Source organism: Pyxicephalus adspersus, chromosome 6 (genome assembly GCF_032062135.1).
Source record: "Pyxicephalus adspersus chromosome 6, UCB_Pads_2.0, whole genome shotgun sequence".
Taxonomy (NCBI): Eukaryota; Metazoa; Chordata; class Amphibia; order Anura; family Pyxicephalidae; genus Pyxicephalus; species Pyxicephalus adspersus.
The window spans coordinates 88,053,713-88,074,063 of record NC_092863.1 but is presented as its reverse complement, the minus strand read 5'-3'; the positions used below and the strand labels follow the sequence as shown (position 1 = coordinate 88,074,063).

Sequence of the window (20,351 nt, the reverse complement as noted above, 5' to 3'; positions counted from 1 at the left end):
AATAGACATATATAATTTATTATGTATACAACTGTTATGCACACACCTCTTCAACTTACAAAGTGTTACTTTGTAAACTTACAAAGTTACAAAGTGTACAGAAGTGTAAGTGAGGAAGTACAACACTTCTTGCTTGAACAGAATAAAGAAACTTGAAAACTTTTTACTTTTGGTGTATGTGTCCTAGTTGGGGAATTGTTGTTATTTTTAAATTGTTCATTTACTGTCCTAAAACTCAACAGAAAAAAAATCTCTCTAGAACGCAGAAACCTCTCCTGTTGTTTAAATAAGTATCTCCATTTACACCCAATGTTCCAGTGACAACAATATATATTGTTCCCTACTTTAAACGCTCAAAACAATAAGAGACAACTCCCTACAAGCTTTCTACTACTATAACCCAAATGAAGACATTTTGGTGTTGGATAAGTTTAAACCAAAATAACTTTTTTTGGTAGTAATTGTCAAACATTAAAAGGTACATACAGGAAGGTTATGAAATAATAGTTTGTTTTGGTGGGTGAGGAACATGGACACACAGACAAAATTGGAAAATATTCAATATTTTAAACATAATTAACATAAGTACATTAGATTTTAGGAGTCAATATTAGAAAAAAACAAATTAAGCATATTGACCAGATAAAGTAAATTAACTAACATTCACCCATTAGTTGTACAATTTCTTTTAACACCATGTATAAAGCTGTGCCAGAACTGTGAACCTGGCATTAAAAAGGAGAAATTGGCATATATACATTGATTTAATACATTTAACACAGCAAGGTCTTATTATATGTGTCAGCCATTTGTGTATTTGCAATTTTCTGGTTTAATATACAATCCTTACTGTCTTTCAGCTGTTCTAATATTATCATATGTGAATTAAAAACAGTACCAAATAGGACAATGATGATCATTTCAATAGCAAAGAGAAGAGAGTGTGGAGAGATATCCAATCCAATGGCATACTCTAATCATATAAAGGACCCCATAATAACCCCTGAACTAAAATATCTTTTTCTTCCTATTTTAATATTGTAATTAAAACAGTTTACATAGTTTTACAGGGATAATGGATACATCAAATTAAAGAAACACAGAAACAGATATTAATAGCTTACATACATCAAGTGAATGATAATTTTACTTATTGAAGAAAGAGTGCAAGAATGAAACTAAGATCTGCTTTAAAACTGAAAACTTCATCCAAAATAAAGAACAAACGAAAATGTACAAAAATTTCTAATTTATATTTTGAGATAGACACATAGATTTATATATATATAGGGGATAGGCAATGTCTGGGTGCTATCAGCTTCTGAAGCAATTACCACAGCAACAGAGAAGACAGATCTGCAAGAAAATATTAAATACAAACAAAAAAAAAAAAAAACAGCGAAACTTTTATACTAATTTTCGTTGTTTTTTTTTGTTTTTTTAGTTTAATTTTATTAATATATGAATAAATAGCTGCTGTTGCTTCATTTGCAGATGCTTCTGCTGCTGGTCCAGGAAATTGCACCAAATACTCACCTAAAGCACTGACAATATTTGCAGAGCAAACAGCCAACCACATAAATTCCTGTATCATTCCTAAAAATGTTGTCCCCTGATGATACTTAGATTGGAAAGTTAGCTTGATAGCCCTGTTATCCAGCAAATCATTGGATAACAGTGAAGGTTTTCAGGTCGAGTGAACCAAATTATATATATATATATATATATATATATATATATATATATATATATATATATATATATAGATATATAGAGAGAGAGAGAGAGAGATGATCTCCCTTCCAAAACTTTACCTTTAATATTATAGACATAGCTGAAAAGATGTTCATACTACAACAGAGAGGTCGGTTGTATTTGACTGAAAAGTCCCTCCCTATTAATTTATTTGTACTCATATGCCCAGTTACATTACTGAGTGCTTATTTTATACTGCATGTGTTGACACATTTTTTGTACATGGACAAGAACAAAAATCAATTATTTTCAGTGGAGCATGTTCAAAACCAATATACTGCATTACAGTGCATGGGAAGTACATCCTAAATGCTGCACGGTGTAAGCGTTGACTTACATTTTGCCTATTTGAACCAATTCCAATGGATTCTTTAAAAATTCAGTCTGCCAGCACAAGGTACTGCTCATTAATGCAAGTAACCCCATACTGTATATATGTGTGGAGGACCCATTATTTTTTATTCCTATTAATTTGTAATGTAAGAACAAATTTAACAATTGAATGGTTATATTTGTTTTTTTTCTTGTCTTAACTGTGGTTGAAATGAATTAATTTTTTTTACAAACTTTGTTAAAAAAAAAAAATCAGTGCCACCTTCCAAGTAGTAACTTTGTTCTAGATGTCATCTGTTCATCTCTAAGCATCCCAGATTGTAAAACAACCAGAAAACTTTACAATAAGTAGAAAGAGTCGTCCCTAGCATAGCAGTATAAAAGGCACGGCCGTTAAAACTCAAGCAGAAAAAGAAGCTTAGCACGGTCGTGAAGACAGCTGTAAGAAAGGCAAGACCACTAATGCAAGCTAGGTTAGGGCTGACCCCGATGCCCTTTCTAAGCTGCGCTGCAGGACAGAATGCAGCAGCTGGGAAGGAGGTGGAGGAAAACAAAGGGTGCTGCCAACCTCAGGGTTTTCGGTAATTGTAAAAAAAAAAAAAGAAAAAAAAGATGGACCTGTTCCACAAAGGACGAAGCACAAGTTCCTAATAAAATGAAGAAAGAACCTTTACAATATAAAGAGAGAGAGGAATCTCCTTTTCAGTGCCACAAAGGTTAACAATCAGTCTTCTATATTTGATGAATATTGTATGCTAAGATGCTCAGTACTGACAGGGAAGCAAAGCTGCAGTCTGATTTACAGTAAAAATGTATTTAGAATCCAGACTGTGTCAAACTTTTAGGACGCCCAGAAGACCCCAGGTGGGAAGAGCTACCCACAGACGCATCGAGTTTTCTCGAAAAGTGTCTGTAAATGGCTAACCTGGCAGATGATGTAAAGATGTACTAGAATTGTGTCACTCCTGATGATCAAACAAAAGAATATTTATCATCTCGGTTCTCTGAACTTTTTAAAGCTTTCAGATGCATTTCCTAAATCTTTTTGAATGCTATCATTTTCTAAAGTACAACACTTCAGATAACATTACAGACATTAAAAAAAAAACAAAAAAAAAACAGTCCTATTCATAGAAATCATTTGGCATACAGAGTAAGCATAGAGAAAACTATAAAAAAAAGCAATAAAGAAACTAAACCATGAAATGCATACATTTTAAAAAAACATTTTTGCTGAACTGGACTAGATATTTGTAAATCACAAGCTAAATACTTAAATATCAAAGCTTTGAGGTCTGAACATGCCCATAAGTATTCACACAGCACCATCATAACTTGCAGAGCACTTTACTCTAAAGTGAATGAAGATAAGAAACAGGACCCTACTAATCAGAATATAAAAAAAAGCTTAGAAAGTAGATTTCTTTAATTGCTCTAACTTTTTGTATATCCCAAACTGATCTTTTCGAAATAAGGGGTAATCCCGTCATTGCTATCCAGGGCTCCATTAAAGGGATTTCCACTCACTTCCTGTTCTTGGAATGACATTTCACAAATTATGCACAAGGAAAACTAAAATCTGAAAGCTGACAGAGGTCCTAAACTTCCAATAGCACAAAAAATGTTGCTAGACTGCAGGGAAATAAGAAATTAGTTCAAAATCCTTCCCTATTTCATCCCAAAAAGGTGTAAATAAGTGATTGAGACATAACCATATATAAGGTTATGTCTCTTATTCAATAATCCCTGCTACCTGCTCTGGGAAATTGTCAAAAAAAGAGGATCTGCACAGCTCAGCTTTGGTTACCAGAATACCCAGCCTGCCTGAAATGATTGAATGAGTTAAGTCACCTTGGCCCAGCCAATCAAAATTGCTTGAAGAAAGAGTTAATAAACCAAGAAGATGGATGAGCCTTGTGATGGAATGGGGAAAGGCGAGTACAGGAGAAATTTAGTTTAACTTTATATTAAACATATATATATATATATATATATATATATATATATATATATAATAGAAGCATGCCAGACCCCCAAAAAACCTTGATCTCCAGTCTATCACTACTGGAGGAAGGTGCAGTCAAAGGCAAGTAGCACTGTGCTGCTCATACTTAAAAAGTAAAAAAAAACATTTTATGCCTATTTGAGGTTTGGGATTCAGTAGGTTTATATTTACTACATTAGGTCAAGCTCTCCACTGACAGCCTGGGACGCAGAGAGTATGGAACCTTTGAAACAGGAGATTGCATCCTGAGCACCCCAATACATAGTGGAACAAATTATATCAGATGTTTGTTTAAAGCGATTGAACCTCATCTGTGTACCTCAGGGCTACTCACCTGGCTCCTTTAAAAGAATGGTGGCAGTGAGAGGTACCAATGCTTTTGGATGGATTACACTATTAGAACTTTCATACTGGTCTCAACCTCTGAGGTTCTGCGAAACACATCAAAATTGGTACTGGGTATGAATTACATGTATACAAATTAAGGTATATTTCTATTTTATTCATTTACACCAAGATAAAACTAGTAAAGCACGGTTTACTGTAGAGTACTGTAAAACAGGAAGCATAGCAACTATGGTATTGGGCATAGAAAACTTATGCAAGGTACATAAAGTAAACAATAAAAGACTATAGGCAGAGATATGGGGCCTGATTTTTTAAAGCTCTCCAAGGATGGAGAGGATACACTTTCATCATTGAAGCTCAGTGATCCAGCAAACCTGGAATAGCTTATTTAATTTGTTGGCAAATGTTTTGAATCCAGGACCAGATCCATTCCAGGTTTGCGGGATCTCCCAGCTTCACTAAGCAAAAGTGTATCCTCTCCAGCATTAGAGAGCAATTAAAAATCAGGTCCGTTGTTTTTAATGCAATACCACTCCATTAAAAGTTTTTTTTTTATATTCCATACATATATTTTTATTTTTTTAAATGTCCATTGAAAAAAATATGTTTGAATGAGCCCAAACATGTTCACGTTTTACAGACACTGCTGTCTTTTGCTCAGTTGACAAGTGCAATCAATTACTTCAAGGAAAGGGGGTATAATTTTTTTTACTTTAAAAACATTTCCAATTACCCTTTAGAAAAACGTTAAGCCAATTATGAAATCTAAGACGCACTTAACTCTCAGGATACCCAGGTGGGGGCACTGCGTGTTGGTTCTACACAGGAGGAGTCTGATGCACACAATTCATTAAATTGTGGCTAGCTGTAATAGTACGGCTTAAAGGATTAAGAGATGATTTATTAAATATGTAGCACCCTATAAAACCTCTAGTACATAATTACAATGACAGAACATGACAATAGTCTTGTCAATCATGTACAAGTTCCACCTAATCTTACTAAATCATTCTTGCCTCTCTTGATGAAAAAAGAAATTGGTAAATTATAGCCATAGAATTAGAGGAGGCCTGACAAAAAAAAAAGAATAAACTTCAAGTGTCGAAAGAGAAGTTTTAATGTTTAATCCAGTTATATGTGAATAGGAGTGCTTGGGGCATGTACCTGCCAAGTGGCAAGCTGTCCTTATGCCTGGTATGCTAAAAGTTTATTAAAGAAAAAGTGAGTTTGGAGATAAAAATTAACTTGTTCACAAACCTGGATGATACAATGCCAGCCATCACAGACCATCATTTATATACAGTGCATGCTTTCAATGCAGCGTCTGCATAGAGGGAGAAGGCAAGATAAACAGTAAATAATTCTAGTTATTTTAAATAGAGAATCCTGCATGCTGAATTACTCTTCCTGATTCTACAAAAACAGGTTTTGTCACTGTTCCTGAAGAGGATAGATTTACCCAGGGCAGCAATCAAATTTTTGGGCCGCATACTAGGTAAATGACCTGGGCTCTCCTCCCCCATGTCTGAAAGATCCAGCCAGTATTTTCCCCAGAATAGTTTTTAGGCTGAATGGGAAAAAGCTGTAAGCGAGTGGTCGTCACTATATTGTGACACAACATTTCCGTAACCACCCAAAAACAGCCAGGTGGTTACTCAAAAGTGTCGGGTGGGGCACCCAGCTAAAATAGGCCAGGAAGAACACTGGTTCCAGCACTGCAAAAGTCAAGTTCTTGGATTGTGTTACAGTACAAAAGTACACCTTGACCACCCCTTGAATTACCGAAGACATAAGAGAGATACAGTGATACTTCAGATAACGAGTGATCATGCCAACAGATTCTATTGCTAACAAAGAGATTTTTTACAGTGTTTCGGACTCGAAAGCACTAGTCGATTTGCGATAACATAACGCAGCCGAGTTAAGCTGAATTTTCACTTCGTTTCAGCCAACGAATGGGATTCCTCAGTAAAAAGCCTACATATGTAGTCAGAGATTAATAAATGCATTTATAGTCTAGGAGCGATTGTGGAGTTATTAGAAACCAATCAATTTTTGATGCTTTGCACATGTGCACTCTGCAAAGATGCCTGCAGCAAAGAGGGAAGACTTGCTGCTGCTCCCTCATTACCCATTGAGGACTTGGGGAAGATCCTGGACCAGGATGTATTGCAGCATGTTCTACAGAAAGGATAGTATACCGTTATAGGTGCCTGGATCTCTAAATTAAAGATGACAAACTTTTTGGATTATGATCTGATTTCCAATGTGATTAGGTGTATTTACTGCATCTCAGGTTTGGGAATACCCACTGCCTGCAGATGACAGTAAGGAAAAAGAAGTACTATCGGTGAACCTAGCCCAGTTTTAAAGAGAGAATGAAAGAAAACGTGGATTGCAAACTTATCAGGTAGACGAAAAGTTTATCCTAAATGAGCAACAAGTAGGCTTGAGGAGCAGTGGAGAGGCACAGAAAATAAAATGAGAATCGGTAAATATGCTGATGCGTGTAAGGTTTTTTTTTTCGCAGTTTCTCCAGAAAAAAAACGCTAATAAAAATAAAGTGTGTATTGGAGATTTTGTTTATTATGCATTTCTGTAGTCTTCACTCAAGTAAAAAAAGAGCTGTAAAAGGTAAAAAAAAACAAAAAAAAGACAAAAAAACATAACTACAGTAGGGATTCAGAAAAAACAAAAACTGCTATGCTATGTTCATACCAAGTACTGACTGCATCATACATCTTTTTATTTTTCCTATGGTTTAACTTTTAATAAATAAAAAAAGGCTTGTTTACAGAGCTCAGTAGCTGCTGACACTCAAACGTGCAGCAAAAAAAACTGTAGCAGCTGTAACTCACAAAAAACTCAAAACTTTAAACTCAAAATTTTCACTTTATATAAAAAAGTAGACAACCCTTTTATGTAAAGTAAAAATTCTTTGCGTCTGTTTTTTTTTTTTTTCGTTGCAACACCTCCCCCTATTTCACAGCCTAGGCAATCAAGAATGAATGGAAGCGCAAATAGGCTCTTGGGTGCTCGGGTATGCGCAGAAGGAGCCTTTTCGTGAAAAGGGGAAAAAATTGGCGATCTCACGCATAAGCAGTGAGATTGTAAATTTTTTTCCCCATCTATGTCACCCGATCTCGCGCCGGGTGACGTAGGTAGAAGGACCCGGAAGAAGAGGCGAAGATGGAAGCGCCCAGGGTGCCAGCACGAAGACAGATGCCAGGACGACGCGGGACCCGAAGGAAGAGACCTCCGGACCGATCGACAGCCCAGAGGGATTAAAGGTAAGGGAATTTTTTTGTTTTGGGGGACTTTTGAGTTTAGTATGTCTAAGTGACAAGAGGCAGGATAGCAATTATTCCTTTTCATCTTTTTTCTATTGTAAGTATAATGACTAAGCTCTGTCAACAGACTTCCAGTGAATCTAAAATGTCTGCAAGCTGGAATATTATTTTATAATGAATTATGTTGTTGGGACAAATCAGCAAACATGTAGATTGCATTATACAACACAATGGTCCCCTAATACCTGCAGTGGAAAACCACTTGGTAGTTCCCAGATGCATAGTAAGCAGCTGTGCACCCAGGAGCAGCTAACAGCGCCGTAGGTAATGCTTTTACATGTGGTTGAGGCTGTGCTATGGTTCTTCCTCAAGAAACAGTGCAGCAGAATGTCGACCATTGTTCAAAGTCGACCATTCACATGGGAGCAGTTGGGACCGTGGTTAAGCTTGTGGCAAAACTCTATGGTCATCCTTGGGTCCTGAAATGGCCCTCAGGCAGCCAGAAGCAAACATTATATGATGAAATACAGACGTGTAGACATGCTACAGCAAGCACTGACATACACTGACATTTCACAAAAGTGAAAAACCACAAGAATGTAACAGTAATGAATACAAAATAAAAATAAAAAGTAGAGGGAATAAAAAGAACTCTATGGCATGAAAAATCTTTATGAAAAATATGTGACAAGGTAATACCGCGCAGTATCACAAATATAAATATTAAACTTACGGACATAAATATTGACTAATAAAAGCTGCACCAAACCACATTTAATTAAAGCCCAAAATCTAGGAAATAAAAACGTAACGATCTAGAGGTGAAAGCCAGCAATGTCACCATCTGAGGCCATTGGCAGATTTTTGCCTTTTAGGCCAGGAGATTTTGCAGAGCCCTCGTGCCTACCCTTAATGAGCTGAAAAATAGAATTCCTGAAAGAACAGGAGTTTATCGATCTGCACTCGACATTGGTGTGGAGTCGTAAACATGGACGGCGAGTGCAGGCAGCCCAGAATCCACACACTGAATACATTAGCCAGGGTTAGTGAGAGTTTACTGCAGGCCATCTCCTCCTAATGTAGGCAGGAACACCATAAGCCAAGGTGAAAACCATTCTACAGAGAATATTTTGTGAATGGGTAGCTTTTTAACAAAAATGTAAAATGTACACAGAAAAAAATTAAATGATATAAAAAACAAAAACCACATTAAAAACGTACCAAATTTTAACACGATTTAACTCAAATTGGTTTAAATAGCAATGACGGAACATACATGAATATAACCCGGCCTTTAAGGTTTTGCACACATATGGCTGTTTAGTGATATCAAAGAATTAATAATTCACTATATGGAAATGCAGCCCTCCTTTTACAGCAAATTTTAACTGTGGTCTTTGTTCAATATATTGTTATTTAAAGCAAAATTAAACTACAAATTTTCCTTCTGCTTTTTTATATTTGCCACATCATTATAACTTCCAAGAACATCATTCTTTTTTTCATGAAGTGGTTAAGCCCACTTTTCTTGCATCTGAAGCTTGTGTTGAGGAAGGGACGGACATGTATTGCATTTAGCTCTCTTGCTGTAATGAGATTTGAAGTAGAGAGAGAAGGTGAGCTTCTAATTGTTGGGTAAATAAAGAAGGACAATCTCCAAAGCAGATGACCCGATTTTTACAAGCATGCTAGTATAAACATGATAATGACCCAATCCCTATCTCTTGATCTTTGCAGTAGAAAGATTTGACAGGGTGGCAATGAACTTTCTTTTTATGTGGCACCTTACAACAAAGTCCATATTAATGTTTCTAATGGTTTCTCAGAGGGGCTCAAAATCTACTGTTCCTACAATAGTCATTAACATAGCCTAAGAGTAATCTGTGAAGAAGCAAATAAATCTAACCGCATGTTTGAGATGTGGAAGGAAAGCGGAACGCCCAGAAGAAACCCCCATAATCCAAGCACATAGCGTCCTTGCTGGGATTTGAACCCGGGAATCTAGGTCTAGCCACTGTGCCCTATCAGTGAATAGCAGTGTTAAGCTCCGCCCGCGGCCTTGTAGATTGACAGCACATTGCTATACCTACAGGAACGTGGAAGAAATCATGTTACGACATTCAACATTTCGATTTGCATTGAAAATGCCTTGTGACAGCACCACTCAATATAAAGTATGGAAGACTTGCAAAACTTGGGAACATGAAAATAAGATCCAATTCATCATTTATCTGTGAAAAGCAGCAAAGCAGAGCTAAGAAACTAACTAGAAGCCCAGTGTATGGATTACAAATGAAAAGACGAGTCTTTACCTCCCAGAGAAGGTATTAAAGTACTACACTAATAGAACATTTGCCTTGGGCTCTCTGCTCTATACACTTATCCAATGCCAGTTAGGATGCTTACTGACCAAACACCCGAAATAAATAAAACATGTGACCAAAACAGAACAGAATTAAGAAAAATGGAGCAAATCTCTTATATTACACAAAACAGCAGTTCATTTGTTTCTCTGGTTTACCCGATAAAAATGTGGGCTACAAAGTTGTGAAGTAGGAATTACAAGCGAGTAGTAAAGTTAATGTACAGCGCTGCATAATATGTTGGCGCTATATAAAACCTGTTTAATAATACTATTAATAATAAAGTTCACAGAATCACCTACAGCAACTTGATCTGTGATTTTGGCATTGATTGGAAAAATATAATCCTTTAACCAACTTCATATGTGAATATTGTTTTATCGGCTTCTGCAAGGTTGTGATGAGTGGCCAGAATGGCAAAGGAAGCAAATCTTGCTAAACCTCTCAAACTTTTTGCCAAATAAGCTCTATAAAGAAAGACTTCCCCAACCTTTTTAGGATGAGGGGATCCTTAATATAACTTTGTCCTGGGGAACCCCTGCTTTAATTACTATTATCCACAGCTCACAGAATATTAGTGTAGTGGTCAGTGGGAAGAATGCCTCTTATATTGCTGGCAGCTCCCTTACAGAGAGCCAAAAAGATCCATGCTATCAATGATTTGAGAAGCATAAATTGCTCATTGCTCAAGGAGCCCCTAGCAACCTCTGGAGTAACCTTAAGGCTATGGAACTCTGATTGGAAAACACTGCTCTAAGGAATGAGTGAATGTGAAAAGAAAACAAACCAAGATTACAATGGAGAAGAAATCTTCCATGCACTATTCTGCCAGAAGTTTGTGGACACCAACCATCAGACCTACTATATGGCCCTCTATAAAGACATTGCCAGAAAGGGCAGCAGGCAATAATATATCACACACATAGAGGACGCTGCAAGTTGGTGTAATGTCCCAACAATCCACATCCCCCTCCAATTGTTTGCTGCTTCCCCACCTCTTAGATTGTAAGCTCTTCGGGGGGAGGGTTCTCTCCGCCTCCTGTGTCACTGTCTGTATCTGTCTGTCATTAGAAACCCCTATTTAATGTACAGCGCTATGTAATATGTTGGAGCTTTATAAATACTGTTTTATTATTATTAATAATAATAATATTAATGTCACTTTAATGCTTATTATGGGATGTTTAACACACTTCTTTTGACAATTAAACGTGGGATCAGCATTTTTTTTTTCATGACATGAGTAACTAGATATAAGGCACCTTTTCTTTCATTTTCTGCTTTACTCCACTGGCTGTGTCTTACAAATATCAGAAGTTATCAGGGTTTTACAGAAAGATTTTAATGTAAAAAAAAAAAAAAATAACTAAACAATCTTCCACACAAATTGATGGCGAGTGATAAAATTGCATTTGAATAAAATACCCCAAGAAATACCAATTGTGGTATATTAGCGCATGCTTTGAGAATTGACCCCCTTTTTAAATATATCCCAGGCTTAAATCTTTGAAAACACCACAACTGCTAAGACAGGTGTTTTTTTTTTTGTTTTTTTTAATAAAAATGAATTAATGAGCTGTTCACTTTGTTTTATTACAACACAACGCACCAGAAAGGGCTTAAGATAGAGAACCCACCTTGGGGTGCTCAGTGGGCCATCTACAATAACCTAAATACTCAGAATAAAACAAGCAAGATTGTAACAAAGAGATCTGCTGCCCTCTGCTGGACATGTGCACTCGTGCAGACATCGGCTGTATTACAGTCCAGCAGTAACTGAGATTGATGGAACTTTCAGCTTTCCTGGGGCAGACATCTTTATAGTGTACGAAAACTACTCTACAAGGTTGGATGTGAGTAATCTTTCAAAGGCCTTTACTGGCATAAAGGGAACATGGTAGATAAAAGGTACTATGTAAAAGGGTCATACAGTTAGGGTTTACAGCCACTCCAAACAGAATACTTGTTTTGAACTTTCTTTTGTTATTCGCAATATCCCAGTACTGGGAATACCCTGAAGGCTTTTTTTTAGTCACTATAAATACCCACCACCTTTCTAGATCTTTGGGGAAGCTCTTGAAATAACTTTCAGGTCTTCAGGGAACCCCTGCTATATAACTATATCCACATCCCACAGTGTATTATTGTAGTGACCAGTGGGAAGAATTCCCCTTACATTGCCATGCCACATGGCCAGTGGGAAGAATGTCACCCTTTCAGCCAAAAAAAAAAAAAAATACATCATTGGTGTCACCTAAAACTGACCTGAGAGGCATTGCATTTGCTCATTGTTCAAAGAACCCCAAGCCACCTCTGGAGGAACCCTGGTTGAGAAACACTGGTGTATACACGAGTATCAATGGTCCCTTCCCAGCGTGGGTTGCCTGATGGGGACAATGTTGGCCTATGCGTGTAAAATGTCTATGTTTGCCAATGCCCATGTGGTAGGGTGACAACAGAGACCCAAAACAGAAACAAGGAGACTGTACTCTTGTCACACCTGAACAAGAATTCATTAAAAGTTATTTTAAATCTGTAGATAAAAAAAGGGGATAACATTTGCAATAGCATTACCATTGGGCAGCACGTGGCTAGCACCTTTACCTTTGCAAAGCTGGGTCTCAGGTTCAAATCTCAGCCAGGATGTAATCTGAAGGAGTTTGTATGTTCTCCCCATGTTTCTGTGGATTTCTTCCCACATTCCAAAGACATGCAATTAGGTTGAAAGGCTTCCCTCAAAACTGGCCATAGACTGTGTTAAGGACTTGGTGGGGGCATTAGATTGTGAGCCCCACTGAGGGGCAGTTTGTGATATGATAATGGGCTCTGCTTTTTATGTTGGTGCTATATAAATGCAGGCCAATAACAACATGTTTGAATCAATATGAAGTTTTACATATCGGGTTGATAATTTACATACTTGGGAAATAGTTGCTATGATTACATTCACCTTGAGGCGTGTATGTTCTTAGCCATCGTGAGCAGCTCCCATTTATTTAGGTTTCATACTGTAAACTATAATAAAATACAGAAGATTGCGTCCCCTCACAAGAAGTAGCGATCCTAAGTCCACAATAGATATGAAGAATGCTTAGGTGCTTTGACAGAATCAGCCTAACAACAACATCCCGGTAATGGGTTAAGTGACCTTTCGAACATTTACTTGATAGCTGTCCGGTTCTGCTGGGACTTGCAGTCTGACAATTCCTACAGAGACACTTGTAACATTCACCTTCACTGCACAACTGCCTGATGACACAAAGCTCATTGTGTTTCCAGTCAAGTGTGCTCTCACACAGTACAAATTAACAAAGAGTAACAATCAGAGAAAAATCAAAAAAAAAAAGAAGCTACAGCCGAGGTGGAGGAGTGGCAGTGCGGGCTCACCACCACAGGGCGGCAAAGATCAAGTCAATCAGCGCAACACAGAGAGAACGCAGCAAAAGGTCAGCGCTGCTCTGACTCCGCTTTATGAGAGACGTGGAGAGGAAAATAATAGACGTTATGTAGGTTGATGTGCTGTCTTCAGTCATTTGTTTTTAACAATGTTCATTAGAGCAAAGGTTTCTTCCAAGATGCTGGCGTGTTCTGGTACAAGGACCAACACTGCAGGTGGACATTCACACCTTAGAATTACTTTTCCTGCAACAGGGAAAAAACTAGGAAAAAAGGACGCTGCTATTTCACTTTAATTCCACCTTTACATAAACCTTTGAGGGGGGAAAAAGAAAACCCAAGTATAGCACGAAATCCAGGACTATATACAAACAATATTGGTTCTGCCTGTCAAATATAGCAAACCCCTCTACTTTTCTAGGACTGCCCCAACTCTTTGGAATGGTCTTCCTCATTCTATTCAGCTTGCTCCTACTTTTTGCTAATTTAAAAAGCCCCCAAAATCCATCTTTTCAAACTTGCCTACCCGTCTTCTTCTGTCTCTTAAAAACGTAACTACTTCCCACCACTCTGTATTTCCCTTAACGATGTGTGATACTACCCCCTCCTCTTAGATTGTTAGCTCTTCCAGCAAGGGCCCGCTCCTCCTTCTGTGTCACTGTTTTAGTCTGTCATTTGTAATTCCTATTTAATGAACAGCGCTGCATAATATGCTGGCACTATATAAATACTGTTTATTCATAAAATTACCCCTCCCATCTTGAGCACTTCAGCAGGAAAGAGAAACGTCTACCTGGCTAAACAAGAATTGAGCAAAGCAGCACTATTACTGGGTTACTAAAATACTTACCACCCAATGAATTAAGTATTTGTCAGCTTTTACAACACCTTAGATTCTGGAATACGCTGGTGCTTGCTGATACAAGATCTGCAGACTGTGGGTGGTCCTGAAGCCTCCTAAAATCCTCAAACCTCGTAGGAGGCTTCAGGACATGCACAGCAATACACAATCAGGGGCCCAACTGAGAGCTACAAGATACTAACCGAAGTGAAGAATGAGAAAGTGGGGAAACTTCTAAAATAATATTTTTAGGATCATTAATATTTACTTTGACTAAAGAATACAAAATTAAAGCCAAACAGACATTGTTCTAATAAATTACACTTTCAGGCTTACCTTCATATTTTTGTTTACACCTAGCTGTGTATAAGGACTAAACATGACTTTACAGTCCAATAGGAACCACAGTAAGCCATTGCCACCTTGACAGGTATACTGTGATACCCAGTTTACCCCCTACTTTACACACCTATTTCTTCCTAGCATCTGCTTTGGGTTCTACTGTTTACCATCTATTTGGCTATACTGCTGCTACTATACATTGCCACCTCTGCTCCATCTATTCCTGTCTCTATAGCAGTCAACATTTCCCTGTCTCTACCTCCCCTGAGGAAGCCTACTGGCGAAACGCGTTGGGTAGCGAGACAACCCAAAACTCAACTGTAAATTCTCACTACAACTGTCCGCCCACTAAGCGAGAGGAGTAAAATAGGGGAACTATGTTTAGTACAGGCCAAGTTAACCCATCGTGAAGTGGGTAAACTAATACCATGTGATATAAATTCATTTTTCTTTACCATATTTGTTATTTGATAACACAATATATAACATAAATAATAAATATATATATATATATATATATATATATATATAATTATCTGCAAAGAAAACCCCATGATTTCTGCTTCTCTTTTTCAAATTTGAATATCTTGAAGTTTGGCAAACATAGAAGGAGAGACCAACACCTACCATTTATCACTTTTTGTCTCACTGTGTTAATACTGTTACTCAGCTCTGCAACCACAGAATGTATAGTTGCACTCCCAATCAAAAATCAGTTGCAAGTCATAATATACAGGTGGTAAATTAACAAAGTATGACATATCAAGTCTGAGACATAAATTGGTTTTTAAAATAATAATATATATTACCTCTGTGGCTGCAGACCAGACATTGCACACAATTCTGTCTACTCCCAGCCTAAATCCCCCATTGCTATTTTTCCCTGATTACAGGAACTCCACAAATGATACCAAACACAAGCTGATATTATTCTTTTAATGGGGATTTTTAACCAGATTCTCCTTTTAGCAAGCCACTAAATGGCTGCCTCAGCTATGCATTAGCTACGTGTGCACTTTCACATGTTTTCTCAACCAGGGTCCATTTTAAAGCTTGTAAAATGCAAACCTTAGAATACATAAAGGTCGTATTTAATGCAAAATGTCAGCTGGGAGGAAATACAGCATTGGTAGTGGTTCAGCCTTCAGCTGTCCCACAGGCCATCAGTCAAAGTGCTAAAATGGGGAACTGAAGCTTACGCTGATCTCAGCAAGGGGAAAAAAATGTGGAGTAATGTCATATTATCTGGAGTACAGCGAGTGACCACATTCATATTCAGTGCACTTTACTGGAAAATGTTATGGGAGAGCAGTATACCGCTGGGCCCTCTTAAAGCTCAACTCCGGGCCGATACTAAAAACATCATTTAAATTCAGTTGTGTATTCCCATACAACTAATAAAATGAGGACTTCATGCAAAAAAATTGCATAGCATAGCTATAATAAGAATATTCAGATTTATTGCTGTGTTTTAAATCTGGTCTCCTCCATTTTTTTTTTTTTATTAGGGTGACAACACTATCAGTGCTTTTCAGTTCACAGCAGCTCAGCCACCCTTGCATCTGCTGTGCCCTCTTGGACTACAGCGGGGTGCAACAAGTAACAAGCCCCTGGCTCCACAATCAGAGACTGGACACACATAGCTGGCACTGAATCCATTGGCAACTGCTGCTCGGAACTTAGAAAGCGATAAAAATGTGACTGGCATGTCATAGGAGGCAGATATGCAAGCTCTGCTTTAACATAAGAAATGGAGCTTTAAAAAAATACCTAAAGTATATATGATGCACACTACAGTTAAAAATTGAACTTCAAGCAAAAATCAGCCAAAAATCCAGGTTGGTCGGGAAAGTCAGGAATCCATCACACTGTTCTCATTGCTCTCTCCAACTGTCAGCATACTTCTAGCTAGCTTATGTGCATTGCAGCACAACCGAGGGATATTCCTTCTTCCATCCTGAGCTGCTGTACACTAAATTAAAATTAGGTATTAAGGCTGGCTGCAAATAAAGTACATTTATTAATGTTTTATAAACTCCATAATATATATATTTCAGCTACTAATGTCCTGATATGATTCAAGATGTGCCACATACATCAGGCTTGCAAAAGTTCCTTCTAGCTTATGGACAGCAGAACATGCATTGCATTGCATCTAGGGAGGACAAAAATACTATTTTGGAACATAGAGAGCAACAAAATTACAAGCGCATCAAGCAGCTCTTTAACCTACAATTTGCAGATGCTAAAGCATCAATTATACAGTAGCTTATGTAGATCCTCTGCAACCCATACACTGCAAAATGTGGGCTGACTGCATATAGGCCCCTGCAAGTGATTGGGACAAAGTTTAGATTGAGCCAAAAAAAATGACTAGAAAAAAATTACTGCCGTACAGTCGCCCTATGAACAGGGTAGTTTCAGATACAGAGTAAGGAACAAAATTAAAACCTAATTTTTGCTAAGAATTTTTAAGCAGCTACAGAATTACTTTTTAGGTTTTCTTTAAAAAAAACAAAAGTTAAAAATGATGTACATAAACGAAATGTAAAGGCATATAAATCAGAAAAGTTTCCTTTACCTTTATATGGAGATTATATGCCGAGAATTAGGGCGTTTCATTACTTAGAAAATCAGAAAGTGCACACTACATGGGGTTTGGGTTCACAAATAGTGAACTGTACGCCAGCCCTGGGTTTAAATGTTATGAGAAGATTTCCACCTTCCTCATTACCAAATTGTGGCAAAAAAAAACTCAGTTGGCAGTGCAATGATTCGGGCTCAGGGAAACCAGACAACTGGGGGTTAATTTTGCCAAGGCGATAAGATTGGGAAAGGAACCAAACCAACAACTTTCCAGTGCTTAACAAGGAAAAGCTCTAGCTGCTGGCCTGCTCTTTCCTTCCGCCTGGTAATATGAGGAGCTGCAGTGCTAAATTATTAATTGGCAAGACAGGACAGGAGCTTGCAGCTCAAACTGTGCCAGTAAAGGCAGAGCCTGCTGGGAATTATTGTATTACTGGACCAAAATACACTTTTCTGAAGAGGTGAAAAGATGACTTCTTTACAAAAGGAGGTTGAAAAAGGAAAAATCCTTGCTGCACTAAACTACCTCCACGACAGTACTTGTCTATCACTACTTCTGCATTCGGCCATTCTGCAGTTGTTGCTATGGAGGAACCCCTGAATTAATTTTTAGGTTTTAGGAAACCCTTAATAAAATTATTTATATGAATGTTATAATACATGACCCTTATCAATAATGTATAGATATATTAGGGAAGTGTACTTGTGTATTTGACTCCAAGACCTTTAACAGAATATCCCCACTGCTCTATACATAGCATAAGTGTTAAAAATATGAACCATGAAACAAATAAAAAAAATTGTGTCCATAAATGAAACAAATGGTGAAAATGGTACAGCCGTATTACATTGGTGGCCATGGGAGATTTGATCCTTTACAATGTTGAGCGGTAGAGGAGGAGCTGGTGGTCAGAGCCCCTTTATATTGGTCAGCGCAGAAGGATCTGCTTACATTTCTTAATTTGTAAGGCTACATACACACGTGCAATAATTGTCGTTTGAAAGGATCTTTCACCATCCTTTCCAACGACGAAAGATGCATGAACGAGCGCGGCTCCCTCCCCTTTAACTTTTATTATGATCGTTTGCCAGAACAGATCCATGAACGACAAGCGCTGTAAACACGGCAGATTCTCATCCGATATCAGCCCTAAAGCGATTATTGGATGAGAATCAAGAATGCAGCGTACATTAGAAGTCTGTGGAAATAATTCCACCTTTACAGACAAGAAAAAAAAAATCATCATAAAAAAATCAGAAAAAGATCATAGCTGTAATAATTTTCTTGTCTAAGAGGCAAGGCTCCTTGGTATCCTGGTATCAGGACAAGCATGGCTATGAGGGAGAGTAACCCACCACTGCTCATGAACCCCTACCAACCTATGGAGGAACCATAAGATTCCACAGAACCTAGGATGACAGAAGAGACACACTAATCTTCACTTTATCACATCTTTTCTTGATGATCTTGTTCTTCTGGTAAGTTTTTAGGTCTAGAAACAGCCTTACCAAAAAAAAAAAACTTAACATTGAATCAAGTGTCCACAAATGCATGCAGATTTTGTAAAAACAAGCTCAGAGGTTTTATAACTAAACTTTAGATGGAAGGGGATTTAAGATTCTTTTGCTATGGACAGGTTTGTTGGCGTCAGGTGGTTGTGCAGCCTCTCAAATTTCCGGCATTTTCTAGTACAAATAGGAATTTACAAAGAATGAGGGAAAAAAATGGGAACAACTGAATGGGCTGTGGTTGGGTGGGTAAAAGCCCCTTTTCATTGTGAAGAACAAAGAAAAGCCAGGCATGCTCAAACTGAAGTAAAATCCACAGTTGCTAAAATACCTTCTTTCTCAACAGTGCTGAATGCAAAATGCATCAAACCTTTTAAGATGATGGGATATAGTAGCACCACACCATGCAGGATTTCACTCATATCTGTTAATGGAAACATGAGGCTACATAGGGATAAGGGAATAACTGCAGAATGTGTGATGTCCTCATGCTGGAATGGACCAAAATCAATTAGGAACATTTTCAACACATTGTAGAAGTCATACCAAGAGGGAGTGATTTTATAAGTCAATAAAAAGTCCCAAACTAGGTCTACAATGATGTGCTCATTATAATGTATGTCACTGCACTCACATAAATACCCAGTAATCTGACAGAATCTGAGGCAATCCAGAATAGGCTGACAGTATGGTTCACTTGCTTTGACTCCAAGATCCAGCTTACTTTCAGTAAACAGCAAAAGGGCTCTAGGGTAATGTAGTTCTGGTAGGCGTTCCCGTATAAAGAGAAACTAACCTCTCAGGCTGATGCCCCTATCATTTTAGAAGCCTGGTGATGATGTGGCAGTAAGCAATAAAAATAAGAGAGTTTAATAAAATAAAGGAGCTCAGATTCTTGATAACCCTGCCAGCATGTAACCTAGATGTCTCTGCTGGAAAGTCTGTTCCACGGGCAGTGGGTAAATATTGTGAGTAAATGCAGCCCACAATGAAGTCTTTACACTATAAAAGGTTCCCTAAGAGGCTTATAAGGCTGACAATAATACTGAAAAAATTATTAAAATGAGCCAAATGATTCAGACAAATTGTTTCATAATCACAGAGGATAAAGACTAAACCACTGAGAATGATACATGATTTAATTATTTGATTATTTAATTATCAAGTATTATTCCTGTGTTGACAAAAAAAATGATCTGGCAAAGATGTCCACAAAAAAAAAAGTACATTGAGCAGAAACTCCAGAGTTATCTTTTGTAGACATACGTTTAATGAGAAAAGGAATGACTTATGTTTAGTTTATTTTTTTAGAATATAGACTGCGAAAAGAAAAATTGCAGTATACACTGGGTTTGAATTCAAATAAGAAGGCCCAGAACTAGCCCTCTACTTGTCTGGTTCTGCAGACAGAAGGAAGACAAGCAACCTCTGCACCAAAAACTACCACAGCCAAAAACTAATAAATCACAGAGGGACAGACCTTTACCTGCTCACTATCTAAAATTTATGCAGGCAGAGGGGAGGGCAGCCTAAATTCTACACCTGTCTTGGTGTCTTTTGGATAAAACAATAGTGATCAATAG

General features: G+C 37.7%; 1 protein-coding gene across 4 annotated transcripts in view; it reads right to left on the bottom strand.

Annotated features, from left to right (window-relative positions):
* The window catches only part of WDR7 (WD repeat domain 7), a 202,942-nt gene that overhangs the window by 143,821 nt on the left and 38,770 nt on the right, over positions 1-20,351 (bottom strand). The gene's annotated exons all lie outside the window — the stretch shown is intronic.